Consider the following 8,489-nt stretch of genomic DNA (forward strand, 5'->3'; position numbering starts at 1 on the left):
GTGAGAAACTCACATTTTTACTAACTGCTCAATAACTAAAACTACTGTATAAATAAATAAATCAACCCTGAATTAACCCTATTTACTGTTGAGGTTTGATGAGGAAAAGCACCTAAGAATTTGTTTAGAAGTACACTGAAGTCGTCTGCACCTTACATGAAGTTATGTCTTGCAATGGGAGGAAACCAGAACGTGCGACGTAATGATGCTAACCCACTGGGGAGGGAACATCACGACACTGTCGGTAGCGTCACAAATGTTAAGAGGGCAGCCTCGGACGTCGAAAGGGTTGGGCATGAGAGTAAAGACGGCGAATGATGTGAGAGCGCTGCAGAAATATTGAGACACGTAACAGTTTGAGACAGAATACTGAGCCCATAAGGTAGTAGTTACTGTTAAATAAGGAAATTGCCGAGCAAGTTTTGTGGTATAAAAGTGGAGGACAGAGTGAAGTGATGTGGTGCATACTATGGTAAGGAGGTATGATAGCAGTTGGTGCGAAAAACTACAAACTGAAGACAATAAGTGATTACTCAAAAGAAATAATTATAGGCCTATCATTTCTTTTAATCACTTTCATTCGAAATAATTTCAAGGAAAGATAGGCGAACTCCAAGTGATTTCGCTCTCATCTTAAAGGTAACGCAGAGCAGATTATATGCATTTGTTGTGGAGTATCTCTTTAAAACGAAATACTCGGGAATTTCAGTGACCAGAATTAGAAGTGTACACGTAGCAGATTCTTTCAATGGCATTGCATAACAGACAGATGACATCATATGAGCAAAAGATAAAAAAATCTGTTTCTCAAATAAATGGTTAAAATTGACACTTAAAAAGTCACAGACAGATTAACAAAGTAACCTTACGTTATAACTGGCATCCCATACCAGGACAAATAAACCCAAGCACATTTTAAACCTTGCAGAACAAAATTTTCACTTTGCAGTGGAGTGTGTGCAATGTTTTGAAACTTCCCGACAGATTGTGAAACGTTCCTTTCGTCTGCCGTCGAAGCTTCCGTGGCGCCCAGCAAATCACTCTCAGGTTCGCAGCCAGAATCGACGCACTCTTGGCGACGCGTGGCACCCGAGCCAAATTACGGTATGTGTAAGTAGGCTGTTTAGGTTTTTTTTTTTTTTTTGGTAAAGCCACGTAGTGCTCTGTATGAAAATCGCTGACTGCGCTGTATGCAGTCAGTGGCTGGTTGGACTTATTGTTGGAATATTCGCTTGTGTAGTGTTGGGCAGTTGGATGTGAACAGTGTGTAGCGTTGGGCAGTTGGAGGTGAGCCGCCAGCAGTGGTGGATGTGGGGAGAGAGATGCCCGAGTTTTGAGAGGTTACTATGAGTGGACGATCTGGACGTGTGTTCGTCAGAGAAAGGAAATTTGTAAGACTGTATGTCATGAACTGATATATATATATTATGACTTTGGAACACTATTAAGGTAAATACATTGTTTGTTCTCTATCAAAATCTTTCATTTGCTAACTATGCCTATCAGTAGTTAACGCCTTCAGTAGTTAGAATCTTTAATTTAGCTGGCAGCATTGGTCCTCGCTGTATTACAGTAGTTCGAGTAAGGAAGATTTTTGTAAGTGATTCATGAGAGGTATAGGTTACTGTTAGTCAGGACCATTCTTTTGTAGGGATTATTGAAAGTCAGATTGCGTTGCGCTAAAAATATTGTGTGTCAGTTTAGTGATGATCAGAATAAGTAAAGAGAGAACTGTCTGAGTACGTTGAGTTTTGCTCAGCTATTTGAAAATCAAATAACGTTTCTCCAGCACTGTCATTCATTACATAAAAAGGGGAAGTTACATATGTACTACACCCGAAAATCAAATAACGTAAGAGTTTTTCCAGCACTGTCATTCTTTACATAGAAAGGGAAGTTACATAGGCACTACACCGTGGATTTAGTATGAAATTTTTATGGCAGGTTCAGATTAATTATCTGCTCTGGTAGACTATCAGATCAATCAAAATAAGGGTTAGTAAACTCCCTTTCACTTGCGAAACAAGGTTAGTCTTTTCATTAATTCAATATCCATGATCAAAGTCCTCTAGGAATCCAACTGCATTGAAAGACTTCAAGGTTCTACCGTTGTAATGCATTACGTTCACCCATTCTGTACAGCCTCCAACTGACTCCTAACAACTTCCACCAATAGCCTCTACATAAAAAGACAGGAATATACTTAACCGCCAATAAGCGAAAAAACACAGAAACACTTCCCTCTCAAATTGCCAAAGAAACATGTATAGTTTACTAGCTGTACCTGGCCACACGTCGCTGTGACTGAGTGTGGTTAAATGGATCTCCTCTCCACGGCCTCCCCTTCTCTTTGTCAACCCCCCTCTCTTTGTACTTCGCCTCCTCTCCCCTCTCTCTGTCCATCCTCTCTCTCCCCTATCTCATTCCATCTCCTCCAGCAAGCACCTCCTTCCCGCTTTCTGTGTCAGTTTCCTCCCACCCCTCTCTCCGTCTCCTCTTCCCTCTCTCTCTGACCTTGAGCCTTGTTTATTGTTATTGCAAATTCAGTTTCTGAGTCCGAATGCGTAATACAGTATCGTTTAAAATTTGAAATAAACCTGTCACGAACTTTTAGAGATTTTTGCAAATCGTTTATTAGAGTACCGTGTAAAAATTTGTAATAAGTCGATCAAGCACTTTTTCAGATTTTTAGCAACACATCATCCACTTTATATATTACGTGCATATTTATATATTATAAAATACATAGACTACTGTCTGTCTTAAAGTTCGTTCGAGTATCGGGTAAAATATTAAGTAAAACTGTCTAGAACATTTCCACATTTCGCTTTATATATTATATATTTGTTTATATACTATATACATTTATAAAATAGGTGTATAAAAACCACACGTATTTGAATGCAACGTTTTGTCAAAATTTCAAGTTAATTGACTGATTATTTTTCAGGTTTTGTAGCCACAAATATTTTTAAATACAGGGTGACTCAGTAGGAAAGGTACATGCTTTAACGGGTGATACTATTGGTGATTCTGAACAAAAAACTTCTAATAAACATATGCGCTTTTCTTAACCGTCTCATGGTAAACCAATGAAAACAGCTAGGAACGGGAAAGGTGCGGGTGTCGGTAAATTAAGATACTGTTATGTCATGGTTTGTTTAATTGTGTACGTTTCCTCACAGAAGATGTTCAAACAGTCCACCGTCAACTTCAATGCGTGTTGCTGCTCTTGTATACAGGTGTTGTGTCGCCGATCGGAGCTCAGTTTTGCATTCTTTTACCTGGGAACAAGCATGTAAAATACGAGCAAGAAGTTCCTCTCTTGTGTCCACTCTCCACTTGTAGACATCGCTCTTCAGCCACCCCCACAAACAGTAATCGAATGTGGTAAGATCGGGTGACCTCGGTGGCCAAGCAATGACTCCACGCCGGCCGGGGTGGCCGAGCGATTCTAGGCGCTATAGTCTGGAACCGCGTGACCACTACGGTAGCAGGTTCGAATCCTGCCTCGGGCATGGATGTGTGTGACGTCCTTAGGTTAGTTAGGTTTAAGTAGTTCTAAGTTCTAGGAGACTGATGACCTCAGATGTTAAGTCCCATAGTGCTCAGAGCCATTTGAACTACACTCCTGGAAATTGAAATAAGAACACCGTGAACTCATTGTCCCAGGAAGGGGAAACTTTATTGACACATTCCTGGGGTCAGATACATCACATGATCACACTGACAGAACCACAGGCACATAGACACAGGCAACAGAGCATGCACAATGTCGGCACTAGTACAGTGTATATCCACCTTCCGCAGCAATGCAGGCTGCTATTCTCCCATGGAGACGATCGTAGAGATGCTGGATGTAGTCCTGTGGAACGGCTTGCCATGCCATTTCCACCTGGCGCCTCAGTTGGACCAGCGTTCGTGCTGGACGTGCAGACCGCGTGAGACGACGCTTCATCCAGTCCCAAACATGCTCAATGGGGGACAGATTCGGAGATCATGCTGGCCAGGGTAGTTGACTTAAACCTTCTAGAGCACGTTGGGTGGCACGGGATACATGCGGACGTGCATTGTCCTGTTGGAACAGCAAGTTCCCTTGCCGGTCTAGGAATGGTAGAACGATGGGTTCGATGACGGTTTGGATGTACCGTGCACTATTCAGTGTCCCCTCGACGATCACCAGTGTTGTACGGCCAGTGTAGGAGATCGCTCCCCACACCATGATGCCGGGTGTTGGCCCTGTGTGCCTCGGTCGTATGCAGTCCCGATTGTGGCGCACACCTGCACGGCGCCAAACACGCATACGACCATCATTGGCACCAAGGCAGAAGCGACTCTCATCGCTGAAGACGACACGTCTCCATTCGTCCCTCCATTCACGCCTGTCGCGACACCACTGGAGGCGGGCTGCACGATGTTGGGGCGTGAGCGGAAGACGGCCTAACGGTGTGCGGGACCGTAGCCCAGCTTCATGGAGACGGTTGCGAATGGTCCTCGCCGATACCCCAGGAGCAACAGTGTCCCTAATTTGCTGGGAAGTGGCGGTGCGGTCCCCTACGGCACTGCGTAGGATCCTACGGTCTTGGCGTGCATCCGTGCGTCGCTGCGGTCCGGTCCCAGGTCGACGGGCACGTGCACCTTCCGCCGACCACTGGCGACAACATCGATGTACTGTGGAGACCTCACGCCCCACGTGTTGAGCAATTCGGCGGTACGTCCACCCGGCCTCCCGCATGCCCACTGTACGCCCTCGCTCAAAGTCCGTCAACTGCACATACGGTTCACGTCCACGCTGTCGCGGCATGCTACCAGTGTTAAAGACTGCGATGGAGCTCCGTATGCCACGGCAAACTGGCTGACACTGACGGGGGCGGTGCACAAATGCTGCGCAGCTAGCGCCATTCGACGGCCAACACCGCGGTTCCTGGTGTGTCCGCTGTGCCGTGCGTGTGATCATTGCTTGTACAGCCCTCTCGCAGTGTCCGGAGCAAGTATGGTGGGTCTGACACACCGGTGTCAATGTGTTCTTTTTTCCATTTCCAGGAGTGTATTTGACCATAATGACTTGGTGCTGGGACTATTAGAGATAACACCAGAACTCAAGAACGTGTGTAGGGTCGTCGCGGTAGATATATTTTATGGCCTGGCCATTGATTCATAATACTGCATTCGTCCGGCCACTGGCTAAAATCTCGCGCACAAGTTACCCACAGCTGAGACAGTCTTTCGTCGGTGGTATCCACCTGACGGCTTGTCGGGTAAGTGGGTGAAATCACCTGGTGGATCTTGCAAAGGTGTTCGGGTGTGTAACATACCTCCTGTTGACAGCCACATACCACACGACTTGTGCGTCAGAGTCTAGTAATGCATGGCTTACAGTTTAAGTAGTTCTAAGTTCTAGGGGTGATGACCTCAGAAGTTAAGTCCCATAGTGCTCAGAGCCATTTTGAACCAATGACTCCACGGCGGCCGATCCAACGACCAGGATACGTTGTGTTGGGATACTGTGTCACTGGCAATACGGAATGTGTAGGAGCTCCGTCATGCTGAAAGTACATACGAGCTCTTGTTGCCAAGGGGATATTCTCCACGTATTCTGGTAACACATTTTGTAAAAACTCAAGATACCTTGTCCCAGTAAGACGGTTATCTAAAACAACTGGACCGATGAGTTGGTCATCAATAATACCGCACCACACGTTGACTGAGAAACGTCGTTGAAAGGTCGTTTCCACAGTAGCGCGCACATTTTCAATTGCCCATACATGAAAGTTGCGCGTGGTGTTGATTCCGTTGCGGGAAAATGTTGACTCATCAGTGAACAGAATACGTGGAATTAATCGCTCATTGGCAATGATCCATTGACAGAATTCAAGCTGGGCCTCAGCATCTCATTCATGCAGATGTTGTTCACACTGCCGATGAAAGTGACGGACTGCGCGGTCCCTCCCACCGGAAGTTCGAGTCCTCCCTCGGGCATGGGTGGGTGTGTTGTTCTTAGTATAGTTTAGTTTAAGTAGTGTATAAGTATAGGGACCGATGACCTCAGCAGTTTGGAATTCACACACATTTGAACATTTTTTTTGATGAAAGGGATACGGACCGTGCTCATGTACTGTGCGTATGACTCGTGTTTGTGGAATACCAAGTTGGGCAGCAATTCTTCTAGAGCTAGTAGAAGGGCTGCGTTCCACTACTTGAAGAATGTTCTCAACTTCATTAAGAGTTTGTTGTACGGGACATTCAGAGACAACATTTAAGCTCGGAAGCGGACCACGCTCACGCAATCGGTGAAACACCCTGCTAAACACCTTGCTATCTGGCAATCTGCGATTCGGAAATAGTTCTTGGTATACTCGCACAGCAGCTCTGGAATTCCCATTGGACAACCCATAGACAAACACCATGTCAGCATACTTTGCATGTGCGAAGATCCGTATCATTTTCACTATACAAAATTGTATTCGTTGTTCACGAACAACACTGTAGTACCGTGCACTTCGACAAGCATTATCGGACTGAGACTTGAGGTAAACAACTGCACCATGCGCAAGTGAACTGCGTACTGACACTAACATTGCTTTCGAACATTAGAGGAATGCTTTGCCTATTCATCTATATTAACCTACAATTTTCCAGAGTTAGAGGAAGCTGACATTAATCACACCAAAGAGATATTCTGCGCAAGTTATTCTATATCCCCCTAAAGTCACCCAGCGACAGCACTTTCCCATACACGTCAGTGTCATTAGCAAAAAGCTGCAGATTGATTCTCACCTTATGCGACAAATCGTTTATGTATATGAAGAACAACAGCGATAGAATGTCTGCAATTACGTATTTGGGAACCAGTCTTACGCGTGTTATTTCGATTTGCAGGTCTTTACGCATGACGAACAGTTGAACGAGTGACAACATCAGCCAATTCGTCAGAGAATTGTGAAAGGTTATCTTTTCAGCAGATTCCTTACGACTGCAGAGAAACATTGCACCTGGGCGCGTTCTCCTCTTTCATTTACTCACCCGGCGGGAAGTTGGCAGGCTTGGAGCACTCGGCTCACAACAGGCTCAGGAAAAGTCCCAGCGCCAGCGCTGCCAACACCACGGCGAAGAGTACCATTTTGACTCCCCAGCTTGCAGCGGCGATGTGCTCTTATTGAGAGTAGGCGCGCGAGATAGCTCCCCACCATCTCGCTTACATACGTAACGCGCAACAACCGCGCCCTCCACAAATGACTCGCGACGTATGTGCAGAACCTCTTAAATACGAGAAATGTACCACTTTGGCTGACGCAGACCTTTTCACAGGCTATGAAACTGTCTAAGTTCTTTAGAAACTGGATGAGCCACCTTTTTCCCTATTTCGTGGGCGGTGACGTAGTCGGGGTCGGATTGTGAAGTCTAATCGAAATTAAATTTCGACTGCGTAGCTTCACAATTTAGAAGAAATTAAAAGTGTTTCGGCGGGAGCTGACGTCCTGTTCTTGTTGCTGTAAGCCGTTTCCAACAGGACATTTTGAAGCGTAGTTTCGGATGACAGTATACACTAAGGTACCGGTAGTGTCTGAAAATTCTAGCGATATCCGGGGTGTTGTTGTTTCTGAAATCTGCTCGATATGTGCCAGTTTATTCTATAAAAGGTAGGTTTTGCTCCACGAGTGACTTTTGTTGCATGATTTCTAGCCAGAATATACGGGAGCTCTTCCTACTAACTTCGCTTTCAACTGCTTGTGGTTCTCTATGACATATTACACTCCTATGCCTGCGACCTAAATCAATCTGTATGGTTTCGTGATTTACTGTAGCGTTGGAGTTTTTTGCCTCTGCGTATTTTACGGTCGATTAAAAACTCACTTGAACAGTTATCTCTCTGGTGGGACCTTAGTTTCATCTGACATCAAAAGACAGAGAACAAGACATACTGAAGAGGTCGGTACATTTACCTATTACCAACGACCGAGTGCGGCGAGATTCAGCTTGCAGTGTGTCGACACCTGATTCATTGTATCTCTCTCTCGAAAATGAAGTCTGGCTGGTAAATAAACAGTAAACCTATGGAAATATGGAAGAAAAATCCAAGTACAATTAGAGGGAATAGTAAGCTCTTTAGCCGTTTGTCCTTTTCATAACCTGATTCTAATCCGAAAAATCTGATCGTTGATAGCTAACGATCACCAGCTGATAGGATTGGTGGGCCTACTATAACACCACTGAAAGAAACGAAGTGAAATTGGAAATAAATTACGCTGTTTACAAGAAGAAGTCCTTCGCAACTAAGTATTAGTAACAGTTCACAAATTTTACCCGAAAATTATTTAATACAACACTTCTGAGAGTACTCATTGTAAAAAGCTAGTAATCTGATTGCATTAAAAGAAAAGATTTTAATGAAAGATTACTTATTCAGCATCGTCATTCAAGAAAAATGTTTCGCTTGCCACACGGAGCATGACAGGTGGAATGTTTTATTACGTTGAAGAAAAATTCTT

General features: G+C 44.6%; 1 protein-coding gene across 1 annotated transcript in view; it reads right to left on the reverse strand.

Moving 5' to 3' along the window:
• The window catches only part of LOC124616434 (probable cytochrome P450 304a1), a 101,146-nt gene extending 94,041 nt beyond the window's left edge, over positions 1 to 7,105 (reverse strand). The window contains exon 1 of the mRNA XM_047144741.1: positions 7,024 to 7,105. The gene's annotated coding sequence lies outside the window, so the exon portion shown is untranslated. The remainder of the gene's footprint in view (positions 1 to 7,023) is intronic.
• Between the last annotated feature and the right edge of the window lie 1,384 nt (positions 7,106 to 8,489).

The sequence above is a fragment of the Schistocerca americana genome, chromosome 5 (assembly GCF_021461395.2).
Source record: "Schistocerca americana isolate TAMUIC-IGC-003095 chromosome 5, iqSchAmer2.1, whole genome shotgun sequence".
Taxonomy (NCBI): domain Eukaryota; kingdom Metazoa; phylum Arthropoda; class Insecta; order Orthoptera; family Acrididae; genus Schistocerca; species Schistocerca americana.